This window comes from Puntigrus tetrazona, chromosome 6, assembly GCF_018831695.1.
Source record: "Puntigrus tetrazona isolate hp1 chromosome 6, ASM1883169v1, whole genome shotgun sequence".
In the NCBI taxonomy this organism is placed as follows: domain Eukaryota; kingdom Metazoa; phylum Chordata; class Actinopteri; order Cypriniformes; family Cyprinidae; genus Puntigrus; species Puntigrus tetrazona.
In genome coordinates, this window is record NC_056704.1 from 6,271,322 (window position 1) to 6,286,308 (window position 14,987).

General features: G+C 38.3%; 1 pseudogene; it reads right to left on the reverse strand.

Moving 5' to 3' along the window:
* Nucleotides 1-328: 328 nt before the first annotated feature.
* LOC122346542 lies at nucleotides 329-12,491 on the reverse strand (annotated as a pseudogene).
* Nucleotides 12,492-14,987: the final 2,496 nt, after the last annotated feature.

Sequence of the window (14,987 nt, forward strand, 5' to 3'; positions counted from 1 at the left end):
CAACTCCTGTGCACTGTATATACAGTTTCGTGTCATTCCACTTCGTCTGGATTTGTGCGCGTGCCCTGTGACCACAAAGGCCGCACCTGTAGGCTTTCTTGTATCTCAATGTCGGCTAACTGTGAACAGAAAATGAGCTGTCGGTCGGTCGAGGCCATGGGCAAGCGCTTCAATTATCACTTGGGAAAAGGCGATGTTCGTTCAGGTGAACCACTCCGGGAGAAGAGAAGAGCTTGAGCAACGTGGAGACAACGGGAACAGAAAGGACACTGCGGCGGAAACGTCATCCTGCGATTTTCCTGTGGGTTGGTCATTCAGTAGGTCCCGGTTTGCTGGTGAGAAATGAGCAGTAAGTAGGAGTTGCAGATCACTCGGCTCAGTTTGAGGTCAGATCTGGTCTGGTCGTAAGGCTCATTTGTGTGTGGAAGGTCACTGGAGGGGTTTGATAAGGTAAAGCTTCTCTCCATGTTCACTAGTGAAGATGGGAGCTTTTTTGTAGTGCTCTAACAGTTCGTCCATAGCATTGAAGCGGCGTTGTCCGATACAGTAAACTCCATTCGACAGCTGCACTTTGAAGTGTTTGTTCTTCCCGACTGCTTTCAGAGACACTGAGAAATCACTCGGCTGGAGAGAAGGAGAGAGAAAGACATAAGAGTGTTTGTTTAGTGAACTTCAGCCTACAGGTGGCGCCACAAGCCTAGATTCCTGGCAGCTCCACAGTATTACACATTTTTGGTGTCATCCTTATTTAACACAGCTGAACTCTGAATTAAGCTGGTTGCACCCAATCAAAAAAATATCCCACATATGAAGTGTGTATGTGTGTATATATATATATATACATATATATATACACACACTTCACTGTTATTATTAAATTCCATCCATAATTTATAAATATCATTACTTTTGTTAGGCACAAAGTTGTCCACATGTCTAATAAATAACATGTGAATAAAACAATTTTAAAATTAAAATTTAAAATATTGTCTGCAAAACTCTAGCAACTTGTGAAGTGACCTTTAATCCAGAACAGAAACCAGTGGAATAACTTTATTGTATTAGAGATGTCACATTGCTTGCAAATGATTGGTCTAATTTCAGTTTAAGATCTCTAACCCGGAGCATAACCTGTCCTGGAGCAGATCAATCGTTTCTGGCACATGGTGACAAACACTGGTAAAAGCCACTATCGTAGCGCCTCAAACTATAACTTACACTTGCAATTATATCAAATATTTTAATATTATTTATATACTATTGCCTTTCTTTTCGATTCGTTTTTTTTATACTTTTCATACTTTATATTTTTATAGGATTTTTTAATTGCTTTATTTAAGAATATTCTGAATTAGTTTATTTTTATACTTTCTGCTTTATAAATAATTCCATTATGTGCTTTTCGCCATTTTATTAGATTTTTACTTTACTTTAGTTTCAATTATTTCATTTAATTTTTATATATCCTTTTTCCAGTTTGTCATTATAGCCCTTCAATTTAAACATTTCTGTTCTAATTTTTCAGAGAAATGAACCGTTATTTTTTTTTTAACCAATAACAGCCCAGCTAATGACACCACGGACACATCACTGCAACTATTGAAAGCTGGTTATCTGGTTACTGCATTTCGATTAGATCCAGATCAACGCTTGACTCACAGAGGACTCGCTGTCTCGCACAAGGAAGTCTCCTCCACCCCTCTCGTTCAGCGCGCACTCAGCCTGATGCCGTGTCACGTTGCCATAGTACCAATCCTTTCCGGCGAATTTCCCGTGTGGGAGGGTCCCGTGTGGCCGTCCTGCTGGGAACGGGGGCCCGGGGCTAATGGGCCATCGTTGAGCACAACCACATAGTTCTTTGGCACCAGACCCACCTGCCCGCGGCAGTTCTTACACCTCCACCACTCTGGGTCGCTTCTCCGGCTTCTCCAGCACCTCCATGGTCTCGCCCTTCTCGAAGTTCAGCTCCTCATCCGTCCACGGAGCTGAAGGGTAGAGCGTCCTGAACGGTGTGAAGGACTCTGGGGCCCTGACCGTTACTGAGGCTCGGCCTCGAGGAGAAGACGTCGGGAAGGTCGGCTGAGGAGTCCTCCAGCTCTTCCTCCTGGACGTAGTTGGAAGGGAACCAGCCCACCTGACCGTTATAGCTGCCCCTCCACCAGCCGTCACTGCATTTCTCCATCACCATCAGCTGGGATCCCTTCACCAGGCTGAGCTCATCCTCCCGCTCCGCATTGTAGGCAAACTTCACCACCGCCGGAGTGTTCAGGTCATATATTCGTTCTGCTCCACCCCCGTTAGACGAGTACTCGTCTGTGCTTGGTGTTGGAGAGGCTTCTCGTGTGCTCGTTTTACGTTTCGTTTTTCCCAGGCCTGAGAAAGAGAAAGGGAGGCTATTAGACATCAGACATGGTCATTATGTAAAACTCAAGCCTCTGAGCTCTGCTAATTAGAAGTTGAAGAGAAAGGGCAGGGATATTGATTAACGCTGTAAATTCATCAATACTAATCATTTGCTGCTGAAAGAAGACATGTGATATCATTACTGAGGCCCACCACATTTCCTCTTGTGTCCTCTATTTGCCCTTTCTTTCTTTCTTTCTCACATTTTCCATTACATCTACTGTTGTTGCCAACCATCAAAATATTATATATTCACACAAAGTCAGTAAGATTTTATTGTATTCAAAAGAAAACAATATTGTTTTTTTAAAAAAAGAGATTTTTTTAAATTAATCTCATTATTTCTGTCTTCAAAAATAAAAAGGTCATATGAAAAATGTTAAATATGCATGTAAAGATCATTAAAGACATTTTAATTTTGCCTAAATTTCACAAGCCTTGACAGCCCTAAAAAACTTTTGTCCTTTTTCTCAAATCTTCCAAGATATATATACATATTAGTTCTTTGAAAAACATCTATGACCTTTGAAACATGTCCAGTCTTCATGCTCTGTGTTAATAATAATAATAATAATACACAAATATTGCATAAAGCATCCATATGTCTATGTCCATGTCAATTAGAGTATTAAAATTAATTTAAGATACACAGATAAAACATGATGAACAGATAAAAATGTGAAATTTAATTACGATTAATAGCGAGTTAACATGACAGTCATGTGATATATATATATATATATATATATATATATATATATATATATATATATATATATATATATATATATATATATATATATATATATATATATATATATATATATATATATATATATATGTGTGTGTGTGTGTGTGTGTGTGTGTGTGTTTTTCAATAGGCGAGTAGTCCAAAATGTTACGTTGCTGCATAAATGACTACATCACAAAACATTGTATTTATAAGTTTACAGCGCATTTTTACAATGCTAGCACCAATGCTGCACAGATCTAATTGCTTATCTGGGCATTTTCAATACTGCAACCCGCGACAATCAGCATAATGACCCACCTAAAATATATTATAGCATAATAACAACATCTACATGTTCACACACATTAACACACAATCACACACACACTATACCCAGCAGTTTCCTTCCTGCAGCAGAAGATCCACACACCCATCGCACACACCCATCTCACCACTGCCTTTCTCACTCAGTAAACACCACACACACACACACACGCTCTCTTCTCTACCTCCACCCCCTTAGCGACCCTCAATACACACCTGCAGAGCATACTAAATAACAATAACTTCCTCACTATATCATGAAAGAATAAAAAAAGAGAGTGCAGGTGTTCATGTGTCCGCTCAACTGAGGAGAGGGAGTAGAGGTGCCCTAGTTTTACGAGTGAAAATCAGCATGATATACTATGTGTGTATCTTTCGAGACAGGAATGCAGAGGATGATTGTGTGCATTCAAACATGTTTCCATTTAAATAAGAGGGAACTGTGTCTGGTGTTGCGCATTGCTAATGTACAGAATGGAGTTAAATACTAAACAACTTTTTTATTAAATTACAGACCCACAAAAATGGTGTACTCTTCTTTGTCTGTTACTGCTTAACCATGCATAATAAACAAAATCTCTCACAGACAGACATCACGTCAGTGAGAATTGTCAATTGCGTGGGTGTCCTGCTGAATGCCTGAGAGTCAGTAGCAGCTTGTAAAGGGCAAATTAAATATTCCATCAAAAAACATGGGTTAAAGATATGAGGCATATGACTGAATCTATTGCTTGATACATTCAGGTACGGAGTACTCAATGCTGGCTGCTACGCACTTCTATATCTTAATCTTTAGCATACCATCATTTCTTACGCGCTGGCAATACTTAGAGCAGGAGTTAAAGCATGTGCATCTGAATATATAAAAGTATTAGAATGTATTCATATGTGACTGTGACCTGTATCCATAGTTACTATCCATAGTAAATATCAAAGAGGAGGGACACCTAAAACAGCAAAGTCTTATTACATGATCTGATACAACAAACGTCTTTAATTAATCAACTGCAGCTTTAATACCTCAGTGTACATTCTCTCACACACAGACACACACACACACACACACACACAGTTGTTTAGCAAATGATTCCTTTAGTAAATACATTTGTTGTTCCAGCAATATTTCCAAGCATTTTTTTTTCCACTGTCAAAAATTCAAATATAAATTTGCATATCCCAGGCAGTGCACAAGAGACGACTGGCATTTTTTCCTGCTTCAAGCACTGAACTTGATAAACATATCTGTCATCAGTTTGAACATGACACATGAACTGAAGGGCACACTATTCACACACACTGCTGTGTATATCGTTTGCTTGTGGCAACAAACAAGACCGAATATAAAACTTTAATGGACTTTGTAAAAGGAGGAAAACACAAGCCTTTTCTTTCAAATGAAACATTCCCAAAATAATTATTTTATAATTATAAATTAAACATCATTGTACAATTAATGGGAGCATGAAATTAACCTAGGCACACTAGGACACCTGTATGTAAGTGCACAAATGCACATAAATGTGTTTGTAGAGGTTTTAGAAAATTTTATTAAGTTAACTCTGTTATTCTAAATATTTGAAATGGCAGTGGAGTGCTGTGTGTGGTTTTATTTTTTTTTGTTGGTTTTGTTTCTTTGTAACTTTACCCTGCATTGCTCAAAATCCTCTAGTGTAGGTTGCACTCATTGCAAAACCAACGTTTCTGTAGAAAAAAAATAAATAATCTTGGTTGAGTGAACTCATGACTCAAGATCTGACTTGATTCTGGTTATAACAGATTTGACAGAAACCGTTGATGATGTGATCTAAAATCATTTACAAAAAAAAAAAAAAGAAAAGAAAAAAAAACCTAAAAATGTGCGTTTTCATTTCCCGTGAAACACATTCAACTAGCCCTTACGTTTAAAACGTATGACAACAAATAGTGCTAAATTGTTTGAGACACAAGCTGACAGTTCACGTCCTGATTCACAAGCTAATTCATTTTGTTTTATTACAAAACTATGATTATAGCTTTTTTTTATATAAATAAAGAAAGGTCTATGTCCAGGCATTTAAATATTTCTATTGTAGACTTGTGGCTTACTAGTACTCAGATGCTCCATGTTTTACTGAGGTATGAAAGCTGCAGTTGATTGAATAACTTTTGTTGAATCAAATCACGTAAAAGACTTTGCTGTTTTAGATGTCCCCCAGGTCACAGTCACATATAAATACATTCATGACTGTGATGGACTTGAGCAGCAGTACTGCTGTCACTTTGGATCACGTGTTTAACTAGGACAACCAACATAACCGTTTATAACTTAAAACTATACTATACATGAATGCAGCAAAACTACTGACTTGTTCTAATCTATAAAAGGATATGTTTTTAAAACAATCACATGTTCTTCTTTGTTCCTCTTCAGGAACTTGAGCTGCGTCATAAATGCTTTGGGAACATCCCAGAGTGACCGTGCTCTTTATTTGCTTCAGCGCCACCACTTGCTACGTTCCAGTCTTGCAAGGCTCTCTTTAGCTGGTGGAGTCTTCAGCAGCTTTCCCCTCAGTGCTGGTCCAGCTGCCACAGAGGACGAGGCCTATTTGTCTCTCCATGCCGACAAGGAGACCACTCTATTGGGAGGTCTATGACAACTCTGTTGGTGGCAGAGACATCTCTGGCTGACCCTGTCCAAATGTCAGATATCAGGACAGGGTCTGCTTTCTTGGGTCTGTTCAGAGATGCTGCTACTACAGTGGTCGACAGACACCATCAATCTGCTGTAGAGAACACATTCTGGGTGTTCATTTCACGATGAATATATTTATTTTACGGAGCCTAAAAATAAGGGCTACCCTATCCACGAGCACTGCAAACATACACCTGGATGGCTTGGGGGTGAATAAAATATGCCATATTTTCATTTTTTCAAGAAAGGTCTTTAAACAACAGTACTGACAATACTGTGAAACCATATGTTTTTTTTTTTTTTTATACTGTAACAACTTTCTTAACATTCTTTCGTTTCATTCCTTGCATGAGAAGTTTGACTTGGTTAGCGCCATCACAATGGCAAAAAGGTAAGAAATGTCATGTGACAAAAAACCTCAATGTTTGGTATATGAACACATCAGAAAACTATTGTTTTAAAGTGCAGTTCACTACATTTTTCTCACAACACTTTCTTCTCTTTCTTTACATCACTCATTCCAACTACATGCCACAGTTTGATCCAACATGGTTATAAAATCAAAGCTATAAATTTATTTTAAAGTGCACCATTATTTTTTTTTTTCTGGGAAACCTTAACACTGTATATTCTTTGCATAATTCCTTCCATCTGAGCTGTCACAATGGCACACGTAAAACATATGACAGCAGTAAAAGCTAAGCCAAATCTCAAAGTTTTATGTGAATACATAAAAAAATCTAATCTAGAAGATCATTATATTTTCTTTGTGTATTTCTTTGCATGACTCTTTCCAACTACATGTCACAGTCTGAGCCATCACAATGGCAAACTCCAATTTGATGTCATTTAATTATTTACTTTTTATTTCATCAATCATATGAAAATTGCTGCATTTCTTTTCCTTTTTTTTGTTTTTGTTTTTTTACTCTTGCCAACTATATGCCATGGCTGAAGGTACCACAATGGTGAATATGGCAGAAAAGATGACAAAAATAACAATACAAGTCAGTACAGCTTAACTGCAACGTGTATCTTTTGTTATTTAAGAAAATCTTTGCATTTCTGAACTACATGACTTAGTTTGAGCAATCAGAATGGCAAAAATAGCAAGACACCTGTATTGTACCTAAAATCTTTAGTGTACCTTAACTTTATCTTATATACACTGTCTTTTTTAAAAGTTGCTGATACTTTGCTGCTCAGAGTTAAAGCATGAGTGTCTCGGTGATTAGTAAAGACACTATATAAATCACATTACCCAGGAGAGGGCACTATGTGAATGATCTCTTATCTCGACACCGCACATTAAAGCATGTAGGGTCAGTCTGGTTTTCCCTATTACCAGACCATCTCTGCTTTTGCTGATGAAGACTTCCATACTTCTATTATCGAGAATGTGCCCACACACACGCTCACACACAGTATCAAATTAGTTGTTTGGCAAATGGTTCCTTGGGTAAATCAATTTAAGTTGTACCAGCTATGAAAACCATAATGTCACATTAAAACAGGAGCAAAAGATCTTATTGTGGTGCAAAACCAATTGAAATGGACTATCAAAAAAGAACAATGTACGGTGAAAACTTGATTCGAGACTGATCAGCTGAATTTGGTAAGAAATGGTTTATGACTCATTTGATTGGAGCAGTCTGGCATACATCATCAGAAAGTCATTGTCTCCTTATGAAAGTCAAAACACTCATTTCATTGGAAGATTATGACATTCATTCAAAAAAGATACTTACAAAACAGGGTGAATTATCATTTCATGAAATACTTCTTCAATGTTATTTCTTGGGAAACAGTCATGTGGTGTAAGCCACTTGCAATACACTACTAAAAAACCCCATGAGATAATGTAATAGTTCTCTATTAGCATACAATGACATGAGAAAATACTGGCCCAAAAATGAAAAAAAAAAAGAAAGCCAGAATCCTCTACAGACAGCAATTTTGAGGCTATTAGGTCAAAGTTTTCCACAAAAACACTTTCTCAGGACAGCAGGATGCAACTCTTAACATCTGCATGTTGGGGTTGCACTAAAACGTGAAGTGTGGAACATCTGTGATTTATGCCAAACCATACTCTCAAATACATACTCTGTCAAGCTCAAAGTTAAAAATTAGGAAAGGCGTTTCAGTTAGACGAAGTGTCATCATCATAACACTCCTGGTAACAAACATTAGTCTGTTTAGGGTTGGTTGGGGAGACTGAGTCATTTCACTGCTGTTTACAGGCCAAACAATGATCAAAAGCCTTTCATTAATATGCCCGTCTGTGATTTCATTGGCTACTACACATTAAAACTTGAAAGAACAGCAGTCTGGTCAACTCACATCACATAAACAGTTGAATTATTCACAATCATGCCACACCAGAAAACTGTAACACTTGTCACACAAGATGGTTTTGATCAGCACAACTAATCGATTTTTCGAGAACTTTCTGCAAACATTAGTGCCAAGTGTTATGTGTACTGTGCCATGCATAATGTTAAAGGGTGCGTTTAGGGGAAGAGAGGCAAGCCACCAATCACGCACGTCCTAACAGGAGTGTAGACAAGAACAAACCTTTCTTGCGACAGAAGAGAACACGGGTGGGAAAATTAACCTCCACCTCAGGCTGTTTTCACAATACTTGAAACTGTGATGTTATTTATGACAAAAGACATCACATTTTACCAAGAATGTGCAAGAAAACAGCTGTTTCAAACATACTAAAATTAAAACCAAAACCAGATTTTGACTCCAATGCCACACACGGTCTCCAACAACAGCAGCTACAGTAATGTAGGCTAATAGAGCAGGCTCCTCTGCTTCATATGCTGTAATGTAAGGTTTTTCACTATAACTTGAATGTTCTTCAGGGGTCTTTCACCAGCTAAAAATGGTTTTTAAGTCAGTTATTTCTATCTTTTCCTGTAGTGTGTCAGTAGGAATGCCAAGAGACCTAACGGTGCAAAAACTATGGCTCCTAGGCAAAAGCTGCTTTAATGCAAAGACACCAAATGTTGAATTAATTTAGTTAATAAATGAAATATATTTACGGCACTATTTTGACGACATCCTCATTTTACAGCTTTCTGTTAGGTGCCTAAAACTTTTAACAGTACTGTAGCTTTCCATGTACCCACCAGGCACCGGACGTCTATATAACATCAGACTGACGTCGGACATGACGTCGGACAGACAGATTTCGGTTGAAAATGAAAAACAGGTTGACGTCAGTATTTGACGTTGACATAATGTTGGATTTGGTAACACGACCTAAAAACAAGGAATATCAACATCAGCTGACATTGATATTAGATGTTGAATTTTGGTCACCTGATGTTGCAACCAAAATATAACCAAATATCAACATCATATGCCTGCTGGGTAGGTTTGTGTGGAGAACTGGCTGTCGTCAGACTCTTTTGTGCAAGCAAGAATCTCACTGGATTATTAAAATTAATGGAAAAATGAATGTTTTGAAATGTAAACTGATATTTCCTACTGGCATATTACAACAAAATATAGAAATAACTGACCATTTTTTTTTAAATAGGTGAAAATACTAGTGTTGTAATAGTTTTGGCCACCGCTGTATATATATTAAAAAAAAATATAACCGGACACCGGTGAAGAACTACAGATCTAACCTAAACTTCAAATATGTAAATCACTCCAGGTTTGACAACAATAAAATCAAATCAAATGTCATTGGTTATCATGTATATTCTGACTGGTTATCATTGACGTCAAATTTCCTGCAACATATCTCGATGTACCATATTTAACACAAAACAAAACTACGACTTATGAATAATGATTTCACTGAACTCTCTGTTCCTTCCATAAAACTATCATACATCCTTAGAATACGCTGTAACCTTTCACTATAATTGCATTGGAAAGGGCTGCACAGTCATTCTTCGATTTTTCTTTAATTCATACAGCTTTGGAATAACATGGTGGTGAATAATGTTGTCTTTAATTTCCCTTCTCTACAGAGCTCACAAAGTTTTCCCAATTAGAGTAAATGCAATCTTTACACACCGATAAGAAGAAAAAAAAAAACACAGAGGAAAAAAATGCAAAAATACAGAGCGTGACAGATGAAGGCTGCCAGAGAAAGGGTAACCTTGTCACAATGGATGAGCAGAGGGGAGTAACCTTGACAACTGCAAATTGGGTGCGGGGATGAAGACAGGAGCTATATTCATGAGCGGCATTGACTGAATGACCTCAAACACGAGCGTGAGATGAGATTATGAGGCCAGCAGGTGAAAAACACCAATAAGCCACCTCATCAGTGCGCGCGATGCACGTATACGAGAGAAAATGAGCAATCGAGAAATGAGCACGCACACCTCATTTATGTAGCCTATAAACACACCTGAGTCTGACCTCACACACGGCAGATGAGTACATTTATCAAAGCACGCTGAAAGAACAAAGAGCGAGTGAGAGAGCTGTCCTCACTCTGTCCACCCAGGATCGATAGGCCAATAGACCGGGGGAGAGGATGTGCTTTTAAAACATGACACCCAAGGCCAAGCATTGAGGCTGCCTGTACGGCCGTGACAGCTTTTGACTCCGTTTCAGTGCCAAGTAAAAAAAGACTTTCAAAGGTGGCAGAGTGTAAAGTGTATTTTTTTGGGTTGTGAAAGGAGAGTGACAAAATGTAAAAAAAAAAAAAGTCTAAACCCTTATAGTTTTATTTAATTACTCAGGCATTTTTTTTTAATTGACAGAGATGTGACAAAAAGCTAAAAAAAAAAAGATGAACCAAAAGCCATCAAAACAGCTATTTAACAATGATCTTTAGTGTACAAGAAAGAGTAACTCAGCCTGTAGTCTCACTGCTGAGGTTCTCGCACTCCTTCCTGCCATTTCCTGTCTTCGACTCCATGCAGGGATCCATGTGTCAATAATTAAGCGTAGCATGAAACGTGCTTCGTAAGGAAAGTGAGGAGGAGAGAAAGGCCGTTCTAGAGAGGTTAAGGTCAAAGGGGCAGAGAGTTGAAGGCCATTTAGCCTGAAGGGGTGGTGCAGTATGATTCTGTTTGTGTGTGGACATCTTGTAAATAGCTGTCAGCAGAAAAGCAAAATGGAGCGGAGGGCTCTCCTAATTGCTCTTATAGTCTCAGAAAGCGATGATTTTGCATTCCACAAACATCTCTGTCTTTGTGTAGGTGTCTTGATGGCTGTCAAATGCCAAATGTTACTGCATTTTAGAGTAAAAATAAAACACTGAAAATATTTAAAAATCGTAATAATCCCAAACATCTGACAATTAGTTTACATGAGCCTTTAAACACAAATTAAATGAACTTATGAAATATGCTTGTTTAAACCATGAAGTTGATTGGAAGATTAAAAAGGACGCTGAAGGAAAAGACGCAACTGCCATTAGCACGGCTCATTTCCTACCATCTGCATATCAGCTGCCTTTAGCTTGTTCATGCCAGGTGGTTAGAGCTTAACTGAATAACAACAACAACAATAACCAATCATGCCACTATAAAAACCGAGGCATGATTCTGCAGATAACACCATACCATAACAGCTCTGTGGCAAAGCACAGACCCATCAACAAAGGTCAAAAACGGTCATAACTGTATTGTGGTCAGCACTGAAAACCCTGGGACACATTTTTCTTATTTCAGCCAGGAGAGCCGAGGCTGACCAACATACACACATTTAATATGCTCCGAGACACAGCCGATCGATCGGTTCAGCTCTCTCCGCTGTGTGATTAACGGCTGGAAACTAATTGGGTTTTTCAACCAAAGCCTTTAAATTAGCGCTTCCTCTGCTTACACGCCCTCGACGATGAAGGTTTTGTTTTGTTTTTTTGCTTTTATGAAGGCTAATGTATCCTTACTAAAATATATTAATTTCATACTTTTGAATAGCAGTGTGCTTTTGGAAAATAAATGCTTGAGATGCACATTTATTTAACCTGAGAAAAATATATTACCTTTGTGTTTAAATTAAAACTATTCTTAAAAATCCGTGGACATTTTTGTTCGTCATCGTTACAAAAGGGTATTACAAAATCACCCTGACATTACTGGATAACCTTTGGATAACCCTTACTTAAAACAAATCAAAAAATACAAGTCTCTTACCAAGTGTGTCTTTGAGATTTTTCACCAGAGAGCCTTTCTTTAGACTGTTCTTGCGCTCGACGTAATTGGAAGGGGCGTAGCCCGTTCTGTTGGATGAATTTCAGTACTCTCCACCATGTTTTTGAATCATCCAGGAGCCACAAGCGCTCATTTTCCTTATGTCAAGTTCCTGGTCTTGTTGTGCCGTATAGTCCCACTTGGCAATAACAATCGCCTCCTCTGACATCTTTCATGGAGTCCCTCTGTAACATGAATAAAAGAAGAATTTAGAATCCTTGTCTTTCCGAAAACACGGAGTACAAAAAGTCTGTACGTGCCATAAGAGAGCAGATTATGAGGAGTCAAGCTGAATAAAATTTTAATGGGCTAAAATAGATCCTGGACTCCTGAAAATCCATGTAGACAGCCTGCTGCTTTGCTTGGACAGGCATCTCTAGACGCTGAGCAGCAACCAAAGGAAAAACAGAACGGATCAAGAGCCCAGCTAGCCTGGAGGTAAAGCTGGTTTCTGAACTAACAGCTCAAGATGTGAGAGTATCTCTCTCTCTGTCTCTCTCTCACACACACACACACACACACACGGGCTACATTTACACACCCCCCACTAACAGCAGCCTTGGCCCTCAAACAGCTTTTAAAGCCTCCCTTTTCACCTCCCCATCTTAAACACAGTAAATTATTCAGCAGACACTCTGAAGGAGAGACATATTGAAAGAAAGAAGAAAGTGAATAATTGTGTGTCAGAATAATAATGAATTAATTAAACAAACCCATTTGAACTTACTGAGCAAACCACATAAGCGGGCTGGACAAAGAAAAAAAAAAAAGAGGATAATATCCCCACAACATGGCTACAAGTAAAAGAGAAAACATGAGACAGCTTAAAAACATTAAAATCCTGTCATCATGTACTCACTCTTGAGAAGATATTTCTATTTCTTTTTTTGGCAATCCATAGAAGGTCTACACGATTAATACATTCAAGCTTTGAAAAGCACATAAAAAGATTCATCAATTTCAAACATGCATGCTTGATATTGCAAGAAGAAACCTTCACTGGTTCTTGAGAATCAAGCATGCACAAGGTAAACTCTCCTTTTGGGTCAATTATACACTTACATCAAAATTATATTTTTTTTAGATATTTTTTGTGGCCTAGTCTGTATCTGTTGTTGTTCAGCCCCACATAAGGACTTTATAAAATGTAGTAATAAAGTTTTCTTCAAGTGTTAAATAACCTAAATTTTAGTTTAATTTTAGTGTTAGTTTACATGACAGTTTATTTAAATTTAAATTACCAACGAGAGCATAAAAAATATTCAATTTGTATTTTTGTATGCACTGCTGTATGCTAAAGCGTTTCTCAAAGATTTGTATTCTTAAATGTTCAGAGACTGTATTTAAATAGCATACCGTATTCACTGGTCAGCTCAGAGGCTTTCTAACCATCGTTTGCTGAAGCTGCTTGAATAGAAACACTGCATATTAATAATTATGTAATAATTTGGCAACAATCAGAATGCTGTCTTGAATATGCATGAACTTCCTCTGCTGATTATTAAGTGGAAAATCATGCCAAGTCATGGTCCATGACTTCACTATAAGCCTGTTGAACCAAACTTCCTCTTTCAATGAAACTCATAAACACAAGACAGAAATCTGTGGTCACATGTAGTCTTTAAAACATGCTCTCATGAAACCTCCTGTGTGTGTGTGTGTGTGTGTGTGTGTCAGTGAAAGAGGCTTCATGATGGTGCTGTGACAGTGCTGTTTCCTGCTCCGGGGAAACTCAGTATGTTGCCATCCAATCGCACTGACAGCTGCCACACACAAATGCAAGTGCCAGTCAGCAGGAGACAGCAAACACTTCATGATACTGTACACAAACACAGACCACTTCATCGTTAAACAGCCCCCCTGCACGCTTGATCAGTGACAGCAGGCTACATTATTCATACCGCAAGCGCAAATAGCCAAAAAGCAAGTGCGTTTAAACGGTAGGCTGCCCGTATCGCCACAAATCACTGGGCTTTTTAACAACTCGTAGATTCAGAAAGGAAATGACAGCTTACAAAAAGCAGCGAGCCTTGGTATGCCTATAAACTGCTGCTTCAAAAGTTTAAGAGCTAACAAACGCAGCGGCCATCGTTCAAAACCGCTGCCAGATCCCCACGTTCCACTCGCTCTCGTCCCCAGTGGAGCAGGGAAACTTGTCAACTCACAGATAAAGCTGTCACATGTGTCAACACTTGCTGATACAATTACGGTGACTGCCTGATGGCCGGCATGGGATAAAATCTCCTCTTTAATAAACATGCAGGTTTCCTCCTAGATCTTTCCATTCCTTGTGTGGTGTTGAAAGAGAAACGTGCCGTGAGTGCAGAAAGCTCTTCTCTCTCACATTCACCTGTCAAAATAGATTTTGAACTAAGAAAGAAAAAAAATCCTTCTTAACACATGGGGTCTGGGTAAACGGGACATTTGGTGCTTACAATTCAACATTATATCCCTGTTACTTAACCACGGTGCTAAGCTCGTACAGCCGCATTGTGTAAATTCATAATCCGGTTATGCAACATGATTATGGATCCAAAATCCAATTTTTGAAAGCATTCAATATTGAGGTTGAGTGGTTAAAAATCAATCCATTACCACTAAATATAGCGCTAATGACTGACTAGGGCAGGGCTAAGCACATGATTTCAAATGATGATATTATTATTATTATTATTATTAA